Here is a 16,266-nt window from a genome sequence, read left to right as displayed (position 1 = left end):
AGAGAGTGACCAGATGCAGTCAGTGAATGCTCTAAATCCACGCAAATTCCTGCAGTACTTCTTGTGGGGTCCATGGACTATCGAAAATAATGAGAGGATTTGAAATAGTCTCATGTGATATTACAGGGACTTATCTGGCAAAAAGCAACATCAATAAGTTTGTTAAAGTTTCAGCCGAATGTAAATGCAGATCCCAAACATTGCTTTAATCTTGTACTGATTTGTGAGGCATTGCCATTTTAACTGCTGTACTGAAGTTGGACAGTACAGGAATTAACAAACAGGATCATTTCTACTGCTGCATAAAGTGTTGGGAAATTTTCAAGAGCTATGCTCACAGATAAGATAAACTTTCCAGTCTGTTTCTAATTCTGGAATGTTTCCATTCAGTGAGCTGGGAATGTGGACAATCAGAGCATGAAGGATCTTGTCCTCCACTCTGAATCTGCTCCAAGTTTAGGCACAAGCTCTCTGCTCCCTGATTCACTGATCACTCTGGGTTCATCAAGTTCATTGCCAAGATCAGGGTGAAGGTGGTCAGGAATTGGATGGAGACAGGTTGTTGAAGTGTTTTGTCCTTCATTCATCAAAATTCAAACTTCAAAATATCACAACTATTACAAACACAGGGAAAAGGCTGCTGATTGGTTGGCAAGTCAATCAATTAGTAATGGCCAAGCCATTACTAAGAGAAAGCAGCAGGGAACACTTAACCCCACACCCTAGGTAACTCACAAAAAGATGCAAAACTTCAACATATTCCTTCTGTTTGCAAAGTCCAGGTTTAAATGGATGTCACTTCTGACAAATGTAATAAATGAGTCACATCATGAGCATAATTGATCGCCTTAAATTAGTTGTTATTCAGGTTGTAAGTTTGCTCACTGAGCTGATAGGTTTGTTGTCAGACGTTTCGTCACCATGCTAGGTAACATCATCAGTGAGCCTCCAGTGAAGTGGTGATGTTCTGTCCCACTTTTTATTTATGTGTCTTGGTCTGTTGTGGTGGGTGATATCGCTTCTGTTTCTTTATCTGTGAGGTTGGTAAATGGGGTCCAAATCAATGTGTTTATTGATGGAGTTCCAGTTTGAATGCCAGGCCTTTAGGAATTCCTGTGCATGTCCCAGGATAGACGTGTTGCCCCATTCGAATTGATGTCCTTCTTTGGCTGTGTGTAAGGATAGTAATGATGGTTGGTTATGTGTTTTGGTGGCTAGTTAGTGTTCATGTATCTTGGTGGCTAGTTTCTTGCCCGCCTGTCCAATGTAATGTTTGTTGCAGTCATTGTAGGGTATTTTGTGTATGATGTTCATTCTGCTAGTTGGTGTACAGGGTCCTTTAGGTTCATCAGTAGCATTTTCAGTGTGTTGGTAGGTTTATGAGCTACCATGATGCCAAGGGGTTGGAGTAGTCTGGTAGTCATCTCCAAGATATCTTTGATGTATGGTAGTTTGGCATTCTCAGGATTGTCCAGCAAGGGCTGTCTTTTCACAGAAAAACTCCTAACAGTGTATTTGGTTTGTTCTTCATAAGGAGAAAGTGAGGACTGCCGATGCTGGAGAGTAGAGCTGAAAAATGTGTTGCTGGAAGAACGCAGCAGGTCAGGCAGCATCCAAGGAGCAGGAGAATCGACGTTTCGGGCATAAGCCCTTCTTCAGGATTCCTGATACATTTGCGCTTTTCCAGCAACACATTTTTCAGCTTTGTTCTTCATAAGGGGCAGAGTACAGCATCCAAGGGGCATTCAATCAACCTGTTCTTGCAAAATCCCAAACAAATCATCTCCAGTGACATGTGATTCCATGGACTTTTGAACATTGAAAAGTAGGGTCTGGATTAGAATGGTGCTGGAAAAGCACAGCAGTTCAGGCAGCATCCGAGGAGCAGTAAAATCAACATTTTGGGCAAAAGCCCTTCATCAGGAACACCTAATGTGGCTGTAGTAGCAGGTTTGTTTCAGGACATGGTTGAAGAGCTGCAGGGCAGAGGAAATGACCTGGGAGTTGCAGTGGGAGAGGGACTCTCTGAGATTCTTGTAGAGAGAGGAGGAAAACTTCTTCAAGGCAGGCATCCTTGCAAGAGGATTCGCAGTAGGGTTAAATCCAACAAGGTAAAAATAATGACTGCTGATGCTGGAAACCAGAGTCTTGATTAGAATGGTGCTGGAAAAGCACAGCAGTTCAGGCAGCATCCGAGGAGCAGTAAAATTGACGTTTCAGGCAAAAGCCCTTCATCAGGAATAGCATTGAAAAGTAAAACTGTAGCATTTGTAGGATTGCATAGTGTTTGGTCAGAAAATGTCAAACCACAAGTTTTTAATGTATTTACTGTTGGAATGGATAAGAGCATTGAAAAAAATCAGATCGAGATATCCGCACTTCTGCCTTGTGAGGCAGGATAATGAATTAATATTCTTAGAGATCACAGTTCAAAACGGTGCAAATTTCCTTCCAGAAAATGTGTAAATTAAAATGATTTGTGGTTTTGATGGAAATTGTTGAGCTGCACCTTTGTCTAACATGATGTTAATGTGTGATTTGGTGACAGCTCTGTGGTTGGGATATCGCAGTCACCTGTGCTCATTTTCTTTTAGCAAATGACCAGTGGGAATGAGGTATTTCTGTTTCCGAAGGTTTCAGAAAAGCCCAGTGAAACTAATCAACAAACACTCACTCCTCCACCACCGACGGTCAGTAACAGCAGTGTGCACTATCGACAAGATGCATCTCAGAACTTCACCAAAGCTCCTTAGACTGCACCTTCCAAACCCACGATCACTTCCATCTAGGAGGACAAGGGCAGCAGATACATGGGGATGCCACCACCTTCAAGTTCCCCATCAAGCCACTCATCATCCTGACTTGGAAATATATCCATGTTCCTTCACTGCCGTTGGCTGTAAAACCTGGAATTCCCTCCCTAAGGGCATTGTGGGTCTACCTACAGCACATGGACTGCAGTGGTTCAAGGAGGCAGCTCACCCCCACCTTCTCAAGGGGCAATTAGGACGGGCAATAAATGCTAACCAGCATGTCCCACTAGGACTGATAAATTAAACTGCATTTATTTAAATGCAAGAGGCCCAACAGAGAAGGCAGATGAACTCAGGGCATGGTGAGGAATGTGGGACTGGGATATCATAGCAATTACAGAGACATGGCTTAGCAACGGACAGGACTGGCAGCTTAAAGTTCCAGGATACAAATGCTACTAGAAAGATAGAAAGGGAAGCAAGAGAGGAGGGGGAGTGGCATTTTTGATAAGGGATAACATTATAGCTGTACTGAGGGAGGATATTCCCGGAAATACATCCAGGGAAGTTACTTGAGTGGAACTGAGAAATGAAGGGATGATCACCTTATTGGGATTGTGTTATAAGACTCCCTAACAGTCAGAGGGAAATTGAGAAACAATTTTGTAAGGAGATTTTAGTTCTCTGTAACAATAATAGGGTGGTTATGGTAGGGGATTTTTACTTTCCAGACATAGACTGGGATGCCATAGTATTAAGGGTTTAGATGAAGAGGAATTTGTTAAAGTGTACAAGGAAATTGTCTGAGTCAGTATGTGGATGTACCTACTAGAGAACGTTCAAAACTTGACCAACTCTTGGGAAATAAGGCAGGGCAGGTGACTGACGTGTCAGTGGGGGAGCACTTTGAGGCCAGTGCTCCAAGTTTTAAAATAGTGATGGAAAAGGATAGGCTAGATCTAACAGTTGAAGTTCTAAATTGGAGGAAGGATAATTTTAATGGTATTAGGCAAGAACTTTCAAAAGCTGATTGGGTGCAGATGTTCGTGGGTAAAGGTACGGCTGGAAAATGGGAAGTCTTCAGAAATGAGATAACGAGAATCCAGAGAAAGTATATTCCTGTCAGGGTGAAAGAAAAGGCTGATAGGTATAGGGAATGCTGGATGACTGAAGAAATTGAGGGTTTGGTTAAGAAAAAGAGGAAGCATATGTAAGGTATAGACAGGATGGATCCAGTGAATCCTTAGAAGAGTATAAAGGCAGTAGGAGTACACTAAAGCAAGAAATCAGGTGGGCAAAAAGGGGACATGAGATAGCTTTGGCAAATAGGTTTAAGGAGAATCCAAAGGGTTTTTACAAATACATTAAGAACAAAAGGGTAACTAGGGAGAGAATAGGGCCCCTCAAAGATCAGCAAGGTGGCCTTTGTGTGGAGCCGCAGGAGATGGGGAACATACGAAGTGAGTATTTTGCATCAGTGTTTACTGTGGAAAAGGACATGGAAGATATAGAACGTAGGGAAATAGATGGTGACATCTTGCAAAATGTCCATATTACAGAGGAGGAAGTGCTGGATGTCTTGAAATGCATGAAGATGAATAAATCATCAGGACCTGATCAGGTGTACCCTAGACCTCTGTGGGAAGCTAGGGAAGTGATGGCTGGGCACCTTGCTGAGATATTTGTATCATCGATAGTCACAGGTGAGGTGCCGGAAGACTGGAGGTTGGCTAACGTGGTGTCACTGTTTAAGAAGGGCAGTAAAGACAAGCCAGGGAACTATAGACCAGTGAGCCTGACCTCGGTGGTGGGCAAGTTGTTGGAGGGAATCCTGAGGGACAGGATGTACATGTATTTGGAAAGGCAAGGACTGATTAGGGACAGTCAACATGGCTTTGTGTGTAAGAAATCATGTCTCACAAACTTGATTGAGTTTTTTGAAGAAGTAACAAAGAAGATTGATGAGGGCAGAGCAGTGGACTTGATCTATATGGCTTTCAGTAAGGCGTTCGACAAGGTTCCCCATGGGAGACTGGTGAGCAAGGTTAGATCTCATGGAATACAGGGTGAACTAGCCATTTCAATACAGAACTGACTCGAAGGTAGAAGACAGAGGGTGCTGGTGGAGTGTTGTTTTCAGATTGGAGGCCTGTGACCAGTGGAGTGCCACAAGGATCGGTGCTGGGTCCACTCCTTTTCCTCATTTATATAAATGATTTGGATGTGAACAGAGGAGGCATAATTAGCAAGTTTGCAGATGACACAAAATAGGAGGTGCAGTGGACAGCGAAGAGGGTTACCTCAGATTACAAAAGGATCTTGATCAGATGGTAAAAATGAGGACTGCAGATGCTGGAGATCAGAGTCAAGAGTGTGTGATGCTGGAAAAGGAATCCTGATGAAGGGCTCCTGCCTGAAATGTCAATTCTCCTGCTCCTTGGATGCTGCCTGACCTGCTTTTCCAGCACTACACATTCTCAACTATTGATCAGATGGGCCAGTTGGCTGAGGAGTGGCAGATGGAGTTTAATTTCGATAAATGTGAGGTGCTGCATTTTGGGAAAGCAAATCTTAGCAGGTCTTATACACTTAATGTTTAGGTCCTAGGGAGTGTTGCTGAACAAAGAGACCTTGGAGTGCAGGTTCATAGTTCCTTGAAAGTAGAGTCGCAGGTAGATTGGATCGTGAAGAAGGTGTTTGATGTGATTAGATTAGATTACTTACAGTGTGGAAACAGGCCCTTCGGCCCAACAAGTCCACACCAACCCACAACCCACCCAGACCCATTCCCCTACATTTACCTCTTCACCTAACACTACGGGCAATTTAGCATGGCCAACTCACCTAACCCACACATTTTTGGACTGTGGGAGGAAACCGGAGCATCCGGAGGAAACCCACGCAGACACAGGGAGAATGTGCAAACTCCACACAGTCAGTCGCCTGAGGTGGGAATTGAACCTGGGTCTCTGGCGCTGAGAGGCAGCAGTGCTAACCACTGTGCCACCATACCTTATGCTATCCTTTATTGGTCAGAGTATTGAGTACAGGAGTTGGGAGGTCATCTTGCGGCTGTACAGGACATTGGTTAGGCCACTTTTGGAATATTACATGAAATTCTGGTCTCCTTCCTATCGGAAGGATGTTGTGAAACTTGAAAAGTTCAGAAAAGATTTACAAGGATGTTGCCAGGGTTGGAGGATTTGAGCTGTATAGAGAGAGAGGCTGAATGGGCTGGGGCTGTTTTCCCTGGAGTGTCAGAGGCTGACGGGTGACTGTATAGAGGTTTATAAAATCATGAGGGACATGGATAGAGTGAATAGATAAGGTCTTTTGCTGGGGTCAGGGAGTCCAAAACTAGAGGGCATAGGTTTAGGGTAAGAGGGGAAAGATTTAAAAGGGACCTACGGAGCACCTTTTTCGCACAGAGGGTGGTGTGTGATGAAATGAGCTGCCAACAGAAATGGTGGAGGCTGGTACAATTGCAGCACTTAAAAGGCATCTGGATGGGTATATGACTAGGCAGGGTTTAGAGGGATATGGTTGAAACTTTATTGCTGGAACAGCACAGCAGGTCAGGCAGCATCCAGGGAACAGGAGATTCGACGTTTCGGGCACAGGCCTGTGCCCGAAACGTCGAATCTCCTGTTCCCTGGATGCTGCCTGACCTGCTGTGCTGTTCCAGCAATAAAGTTTCAACTTTGATCTCCAGCATCTGCAGACCTCACTTTCTCCTCCTTAGAGGGATATGGGCCAAGTGCTCACAAATGGGACTAGATTAGGTTAGGGTATCTGGTCAGCATGGACAAGTTGGAACAAAGGGTCTGTTTCCATGCTGTACATCTCTATGACTGACTCTATGATTGCAGGGTCAGGGTCAGCAAGAAGACCACATGGTGATTGATATCAGCTGGTAGCCTCTCATTGGTCTGAAGTGGCCTCTAATGGCCTCACCTCTTGAGTTGAGAAGGTTTCCCAGTTGGTGTCAGGTTTATGTACAAAACCAGTCACCTGACTGGATACCACTGGAGGATTGTGAGTGTTGTGAAGGATGTCCCCTGGGACCCAGGGCAGGAGGGACTGAATGCTTTTTAAATAGTGAGACATGTGCAACAGGGGAAATAGACAATAGGTGCAGGAGTAGGCCAATCTGCCCTTCGAGCTTGCACCACCATTCAATATGATCATGGCTGATCATCCTTAATCAGTATCCTGTTCCTGCCTTATCTCCATAACCCTTGATTCCACAATCCTTGAGAGCTCTATCCAACTCTTTCTTAAATGAATCCAGAGACTGAGCCTCTGGGGAAGAGCATTCCACACAGCCACCACTCTCTGGGTGAAGAGGTTTCTCCTCATCTCTGTCCTAAATGGTCTACCCCATATTTTTAAGCTGTGAACTCTGGTTCAGCACTCACCCATCAGCGGAAACATGTTTCCTGCCTCCAGAGTGTCCAATTGTTTAATAATCTTATATGTCTCAATCAGATCCCCTCTCAGTCTTCTAAACTCAAGGGTATACAAGCCATATCGCTCCAGTCTTTCAGCATTAGGTAATCCCGCCATTCCAGGAATTGACCTCGTGAACCTACGCTGCACTCCTTCAATAGCCAGAATGTCTTTCCTCAAATTTGGAGACCAGGTCTCACCAGGGCCCTGTACAGCTGCAGAAGAACCTCTTTGCTTCTATACTCAATCCCTCTTGTTATGAAGGCCAGCATGCTATTAGCCTTCTTCACTGCCTGCTGTACCTGCATGCTTACCTTCATTGACTGGTGCACAAGAACACCCAGATCTCTCTGTACTGCCCCTTTACCTAAATTGATTCCATTGAGGTAGTAATCTGCCTTCCTGTTCTTGCCACCAAAGTGGATAATCATACATTTATCCATATTAAACTGCATCTGCCATGCATCTGACCACTCACCTAACTTGTCCAGGTCACCCTGTAATCTCCGAACATCCTCATCACATTTCACCCTGCCAGCCAGCTTAGTATCATCAGCAAATTTGCTAATATTATTACTAATATCATCTTCTATATCATTAACATATATTGTAAAAAGCTGCAATCCCAGTACTTATCCCTGCGGTACCCCACTGGTCACTGCCTGCCATTCCAAAATGGAGCCGTTTATCACTACTCTTTGTTTCCTATCAGCCAACCAATTTTCAATCCAAGTTAGTACTTTGCCCCCAATATCATGCGCCCTAATTTTGGTCACTAACTTCCTATGTGGGACTTTATCAAAAACTTTCTGAAAGTCCAGGTACACTACATCTACTGGATCTCCCTCGTCCATCTTCAGAGTTACATCCTCAAAAGATTCCAGAAGATTAGTCAAGCATGATTTCCCCTTCATAAATCCATGCTGACTCTGACCAATCCTGTTACTACTATTCAGATGTGTCATAATTTCATCCTTTATAATAGACTCCAGCATCTTTGCTACCACTGAGGTCAGACTAACTGGTTTATAATTTCCTGCTTTCTCTCTCCCACCTTTCTTAAAAGGTGGTATAACATTAGCCACCCTCCAATCCGCAGGAACTGATCCCGAATCTATCGAACTCTGGAAAATAATTTCTCAAGCCACCTCCTTCAGTACCCTGGGATGTAGACCATCAGGCCCCGGGGACTTATCAACCTTCAGACCTAACAGTCTCTCCAACACCAATTCCTGGCAAATCTAAAATCCTTTAAGTTCAGGTCCTTCAGCCACTGTTACCTCAGGGAGATTGCTTGTGTCTTCCCCAGTGAACACAGATCTGAAGTAGCAATTCAATTCTTCTGCCATTTCTTTGTTCCCCATAATATATTCCCCTGTTTCTGTCTTCAAGGGCCCAATTTTAGTCTTAACCATTTTTTTGCCTTTCACATACCTAAAAAAACTTTTACTATCTTCCTTTATATTATTGGCCAGTTTACCTTGTGAAAGGGATTCAGGAATGTGTGTTCAGAGGTTATTGAAACTAGCAGTAAGGTACAAATATTCAAAAGGGCTGGGAGGATGTTTGTCTTTATCTTGGGCTGGACTCCAATGGGGAGGAAATTCCACATCAAACAATCAAAACCCTGGTTCGACACATCTGGAGTAAATACTGCTCTGAACATCACTCCACAGAAATGATTACTCATTTTAAAACTGAAATTGGTAGTTTTAAAACATAAGGGAATGAATGGAATCAAGGTAGGTGATAGAGTTAGAATGCAGATCAGCCATGAACTTAATGGAATAATGAATAGCTTAGACATTTAATGTCCCAAACTCCAATAACTCACGCAGTGATGCCCAGTTTAGGTTCTGTCTGACCTATTACAGCCTTGGTCCAAACATGGACAAAAAAGCTGAAATCTATAGTGGAGGGGAGTGAGAGAGATGGAGTTTGGCATCAGGGAGCCCTGGCACATTTGAAGCCAATGGGAATAAGAGCTAGAGTTATGCCCAACACAAAGGAAGATGGAAAAAAGTGAGAAAGCACTCAAAATATTCAGCAAGATAGGGAGCTGAAGTGGAGATGAATATGAGCAAGGGACAGGATGGTATTCTCCCTCCAACAGGTGGAGGTACAGAGGCAGTTAGGGAGCTGGGTGGATGACTGGAACAGGGATGTGCTTGCCTGTGTAATTAGATGTGAGGTCAAGGCTGGAGATCCTCTCACTGAAGGATTGACTATGGCTTTTCTGCCGAGAAATAAATCGTGTCCATGAGTGACCACCAGATGCCCATCTGACTAAAGTTGAGGTCCCACATGGGGGTATCTGGTGGGTAATGACCATGGCTTGTCCAGTGGGGGGAGCTTTGGAGATATTGACTGGAGCCATAGGCTGAAGATCCCTGTCAATCCAATTTGTTATTTCAGAGCTATGTCACTTCAACTGAACTGAAAAAGAGAAAATGGTTGTGGTTGTAGGAGGTCAGTTATCTCAGTTCTGGGACATCGCTGCAGAAGTTTCTCAAGCTATAGATGTTTCTCTGTACCTCAGCTGTCATATAATTTAGAAATTTTGTTTCCCAGTGAAATTTATCTTTTGGTTTCGAGGAAAATGAGATGTTTTGAAACTACTTGGGAATAAGTTTAATATCAGGAATCAGGAACTGACCACAAGGTAGTGAAACAGTGAGTAGCAAGTGTGCAATTCTTTCCTCAAGAAAGTTCTACTTCTACTCCATTAGAAAATGTACAATAGGACAATGTGGTGAATGTCAACATGAAGTGGGTGACCCCCATGGCACTGAATATTACAAGTGAAGATCACAACGGGTTCAGCCTGGAGATACTCACTATCACAGCCCAAGATCAAAGAACAGACAAGAGCCAATTTGATATGAATACAACTCCTTATTGTCTTCTCATTGAGTTCTTAAACTTTTACAACCCCAAACATCTTCCTCAATGACCTTTCCTCCATCATAAGGTCAAAAGTGGGGATGCTCAATGATGATTGGACAATGTTCAGCACCATTCATAACTCGTCAGATGTTGAAGCAGTCTATATCCTTGGGCAACATGGTGGCTCAGTGGTTAGCACTGCTGCCTCACTATGCCAAGGACTCCAGTTCAATTCCAACCTTGAGCAATTGTCTGTGTGGAGTTTGCACATTCTCACCATGTCTGCATGGGTTTCCTCGGTGCTGTAGTTTGCTCCCACAATCCAAAAATATGCGGATTAACTAGATTGGCCATGGGAAATGCAGAGTTTTAGGGTATGGGGAAAGAGTCTGAGTGGAATTCTCTTCAAAGGATCACTGTGGACTCAATGGAACAAATGGCCTGTTTTAAAACTGTAGAGGTTCTACATACAAATGAAACAAGGTCTGTACAATATCCAGGCTTGGGCTGACAAGTTGTAAGTCATATTTACACCACACAAGTCATATTTACAAGTACCAAGTCATATTTACACCACCAATTCATATATACACCATCAAGTCATATTTATAAATACCAAGCAATGACCAATTCCACAAGAAACAATTTAAACATCATCCTCTAACATTTCTGAATCCTCATCAAATTCCCCCACTATCGACATCCTGGAGGTTACCATTGATGAGAAACTGACCAAAACTTGCTACAGAAATACAATGGTTACAAGAGCAGATCAGAGGCTAGGAATGCTGCAGTGAGTAACTCCCCTCCTGACTCCCCAAAGCCTGACCATCGACATGGCACAAGTAAGGAGTGTGATGGAATACTCCCCAGTTGGTGACTAGAGCAGCAGCACTCAAGAAGCTCGGTACCATCCAAGACAAAGTAGCCCACTTGATTGGCACCACATCCACAAGCGTCCACTCCCTGCACCACCAATGCTCAGTAGCAGCAGTGTGTACTATCGACAAAATGCACTGCAGAAATTCAGCATAGATCCTCAGACAGCACCTTCCAAACTCACGATCACTTCCATTGAGAAGAACAAGGGGCAGAGCTGAAAATGTTTTGCTGGAAAAGCGCAGCAGGTCAGGCAGCATCCAAGGAGCAGGAGAATTGACGTTTCGGGCATGAGCCCTTCTTCAGCTCTGATCTCCAGCATCTGCAGTCCTCACTTTCTCCAAGAACAAGGGGCAGTGCATACATGGGAACACCACCCCATGCAAGTTCCCCATCAAGCTCCTCATCATCCTGACTTGGAAATATATCGCCGTTCCTTCACTGTCGCTGGGTCAAAATCCCAGAATTCCCTGCCTAATGGCACTGTGGGTCTAACCTACAGCACATGGACTGCAGCAGGTCGAGAAGGCTGCAGTCCATGTGCTTTAGGGAAGTAGTAACTCCAAAGATTGCAGATAGATGGGTGACAGTGAGGGGACTGGGAGGAAGCAGCCAGTGCAGGGACCCCCTGCGGCCGTTCCCCTCAAGAACAAGTATACCGTTTTGGATACTTGTGGGGGGGACAACTTACCAGGGGTAAGTAATGGGGCTCAGGCCTCTGGCACGGAGCCTGTCCCCGTTGCTCAGAAGGGAAGGGTGGAGAAGAGAAGAGCAATAGTAATTGGGGACTCGATAGTTCGGGGCACAAATAGGCGGTTTTGTGGGGGGCGAGAGAGACTCACGTTTGGTATATGTTGCCTCCCAGGTGCAAGGGTACGTGACATCTCTGATCGTGTTTTCCGGGTCCTTAAGGGGGAGGGGGAGCAGCCCGAAGTCGTGGTCATAGGTAGGAGGAGAGCTGAGGATGTTAGGCAGGCTTTCAGGGAGCTAGGTTGGAAGCTCAGAGTTAGAACGAACAGAGTTGTTGTCTCTGGTTTGTTACCCGTGCCACGTGATAGAGAGTCGAGGAATAGGGAGAGAGAACAGTTAAATGCGTGGCTACAGGGATGGTGCAGGAGGGAGGGATTCCGGTATTTGGATAACTGGGGTTCTTTCTGGGGAAGGTGGGACCTCTATAAACAGGATGGTCTACACCTGAACCTGAGGGGCACCAGTATCCTTGGCGGGAGGTTTGCTAGTGCTCTTGGGGGGGGGGGGGGTTTAAACTAACTCTGCAGGGGCATGGGAACCTAGATTGTAGCTTTAGGGTGCAGGACCTGGAGTGTAGGGAGGTTAGGAACATGGCATCAATCTCAAAGGAGGGTGCCTGTAAACAGGAAAATGGCTTGAAGTGTGTATACTTCAATGCAAGAAGTATACGAAATAAGGTAGGTGAACTTGCAGCGTGGGTTGGTACCTGGGACTTCGATGTTGTGGCTATTACGGAGACATGGGTAGAACAGGGACAGGATTGGCTGTTGCAGGTTCCAGGGTTTAAATGTTTTAGTAGGGTCAGAGGTGGGGGTAAAAGAGGGGGAGGTGTGGCATTGCTTGTCAAAGATAGTATTACAGCGGTGGAAAGGACGATGGATGAAGACTCGCCATCTGAGGTAGTTTGGGCTGAGGTTAGGAATAGGAAAGGTGAGGTCACCCTGTTAGTAGTTTTTTACAGGCCCCCTAATAGTCCTAGAAACGTAGAAGAAAGGATTGCGAGGATGATTCAAGAGAAGAGTGAAAGTAATAGGGTGGTTGTTATGGGGGACTTTAACTTTCCTGATATTGATTGGGAAAGCTATAGCTCTAGTTCGTTAGATGGGTCAGTGTTTGTCCAATGTGTGCAGGAGGGTTTCCTGACACAATATGTAGACAGGCCAACAAGAGGTGAGGCCATACTGGATTTGGTTCTAGGTAACGAACCAGGCCAGGTGTTAGAATTAGAGGTAGGTGAGCACTTTGGGGACAGTGACCACAATTCGGTGACTTTTACTCTAGTGATGGAGAGGGATAAGTGTGCACTGCAGGGCAAGAGTTATAGCTGGGGGCAGGGAAATTATGATGCAGTGAGGCATGACTTAGGATGCGTGGCTTGGAAAAGTAGGCTTCAAGGCAAGGGCGTAATTGATATGTGGAGCTTGTTCAAGGAGCAACTATTGAGTGTCCTTGATAAGTATGTACCTGTCAGACAGGGAGGAAAGGGTCGTGTGAGGGAGCCGTGGTTTAATAAGGAATTGGAATCCCTTGTTAAATGGAAGAGGACGGCCTATGTAAAGATGTGGCGTGAAGGTTCAATTGGGGCGATTGAGAGTTATAAGGTAGCCAGGAAGGACCTGAAGAGAGAGCTAAGAGCAGCAAGGAGGGGACATGAAAGGTCCTTAGTTGGTAGGATTAGGGAAAACCCTAAGGCTTTCTATAGGTATGTCAGGAATAAAAGAATGACTAGGGTAGGAATAGGTCCAGTCAAGGATAGTAGTGGGAAGTTGCGTGTGGAGGCTGAAGAGATTGGGGAGACACTGAATGAATACTTTTCGTCAGTATTCACTCAGGAACAGGACATTGTTGCCGATGTGAATACTGAGTCACAATTAAGTAGAATGAACGGCTTTGAGGTATGTAGGGAAGAGGTGTTGAAAATTCTGGAAAGGGTGAAAATAGATAAGTCCCCTGGGCCTGATGGCATTTATCCTAGGATTCACTGGGAAGCAAGGGAGGAGATTGCAGAGCCATTGGCCTTGATTTTTATGTCCTCGTTGTCTACAGGAGTAGTGCCAGAAGACTGGAGGCTAGCAAATGTGGTTCCCTTGTTCAAAAGGGTGAGTAGGGATAACCCTAGTAACTATAGGCCGGTGAGTCTCACTTCTGTTGTGGGCAAAGTCTTAGAGAGAATTGTAAGGGATAGGATTTATGAACATCTGGATAGGAATAATGTGATCAAGGATAGTCAGCATGGTTTTGTGAAGGGCAGGTCGTGCCTCACAAACCTTATTGAATTCTTTGAGAAGGTGACTAAGGAGGTGGACGAGGGGAAAGCAGTAGATGTGGTGTATATGGATTTTAGTAAGGCGTTTGATAAGGTTTCCCATGGTAGGCTACTTCAAAAAATACGGAGGTATGGCATTGAGGGTGAGTTGGAGGTTTGGATTAGGGGTTGGCTGGCTGGAAGAAAACCGAGGGTAGTAGTTGATGGTAAAGGTTCATCTTGGAGTGCCGTTACTAGCGGTGTTCCGCAAGGATCTGTTTTGGGACCATTGCTGTTTGTCATTTTTATAAATGACCTGGGGGAGGGGCTAGAAGGTTGGGTGAGCAAGTTTGCGATGATACGAAAGTCGGAGGAGTTGTAGACAGTGAGGAAGGATGTGGCAGGTTACAGCGGGATATAGATAAGATTAGATTAGATTACTTACAGTGTAGAAACAGGCCCTTCGGCCCAACAAGTCCACACCAACCCGCCGAAGCGAAACCCACCCATACCCCTACATTTACCCCTTACCTAACTCTACGGGCAATTAAGCATGGCCAATTCACCTGACCTGCACATCTTTGGACTGTGGGAGGAAACCGGAGCACCCGGAGGAAAACCACGCAGACACGGGGAGAATGTGCAAACTCCACACAGTCAGTCGCCTGAGGCGGGAATTGAACCCGGGTCTCCGGCGCTGTGAGGCAGCAGTGCTAACCACTGTGCCACCGTGCCGCCACTGTGCCAGATAAGCTGCAGAACTGGGCAGAAAGGTGGCAAATGGAGTTCAATGTAGCTCAGTATGAGGTGATTCACTTTGGTAAGAGTAACAAAAAGATGGGGTACTGGGCTAATGGTCGGATACTTGGTAGTGTGGAAGAGCAGAGGGATCTTGGTGTCCATGTACACAGATCTTTGAAAGTTGCCACCCAGGTAAATAGTGCTGTGAAGAAGGCATATGGCGTACTGGCTTTTATTGGTAGAGGAATTGAGTTCCGGAGTCCTGAGATCATGTTGCAGTTGTATAAGACTCTGGTGCGGCCGCACCTGGAGTATTGTGTGCAGTTTTGGTCGCCATACTATTGGAAGGATGTGGAGGCATTGGAACGGGTGCAGAGGAGGTTTACCAGGATGTTGCCTGGTATGGTAGGAAGATCGTATGAGGAAAGGCTGAGGCACTTGGGGTTGTTTTCATTGGAGAAAAGAAGGTTTAGGGGTGACTTGATAGAGGTGTACAAGATGATTAGGGGTTTAGATAGGGTTGACCGTGAGAACATTTTTCCACGTATGGAGTCAGCTATTACGAGGGGGCATAGCTTTAAATTAAGGGGTGGTAGGTATAGGACAGATGTTAGGGGTAGGTTCTTTACTCAGCGAGTCGTGAGTTCATGAAATGCCCTGCCAGTAGCAGTGGTGGACTCTCCCTCTTTATGGGCATTTAAACGGGCATTGGATAGGCATATGGAGGATAGTGGGCTAGTGTAGGTTAGGTGGGCTTGGATCGGCTCTACATCGAGGGCCAAAGGGCCTGTACTGTGCTGTATTCTTCTATGTTCTATGTTCTATAAGGCAGCTCACCCCCACCTCCTCAAGGGGCAATTAGGGATGGGCAATAAATGCTGGCCAGGCAGTAATGTGTTCATCCTGATAATTAATGAAAAAACATTATTGAAATGTTTGATATGTTTTCACATCCTCCAGCACCTAAGACGCTTGTGGTCATCTGATTTCAGCCGGTTGGACATGCCCAACTTTAATTCCACTATCATTGGTATTTTCCAGTCAGCTGCCGGGGCCCTGAGCTCTGAAATTCCCTCCTCAAACTCCATTAAATTTCCACAGCTCTTCCTTCCCTGAGGATCCTTTTTAAGCAGAATCTGAGCAGCTGCCCCAGGTTTGTGTGCTGTGAATTTTGAGAACGCTTTGTGTAGATCTTTTGTGACAGTTTACCAGGTGCTACATAAATGCAAAATGCTGCAATACTGGAAATGTGAAATAGACAATGAAAATGCTGGAGAAATTCAGCAGGCCTAGCAGCATCTGTGGAGAGAGAAACAGAGTCAACATTCCAAATTCTGATGTGACTGCAGTTCAGAACATAAATCCATAAATGCATAATGTTCTTTTTTTGGTGCTTACTCAGAATGATGAGAAAGCGGAAGTAAAATTGGAGGAATAATCTTGACAATCTCCAGGAAACCTTCCATAAAGTGTCTCTCTCTCTCTCTGCCTTTTGTCACTCAATCAGCCATGGTCATCTCCACAATGGAAGGACAGTGCTAACTCAGATCTTGAGCCAATGGA

This window comes from Chiloscyllium plagiosum, unplaced genomic scaffold, assembly GCF_037043375.1.
Source record: "Chiloscyllium plagiosum isolate Xiang-an unplaced genomic scaffold, Cpla_swu_hap1 HiC_scaffold_15, whole genome shotgun sequence".
Taxonomy (NCBI): domain Eukaryota; kingdom Metazoa; phylum Chordata; class Chondrichthyes; order Orectolobiformes; family Hemiscylliidae; genus Chiloscyllium; species Chiloscyllium plagiosum.
This window is presented reverse-complemented; position numbering follows the sequence as displayed.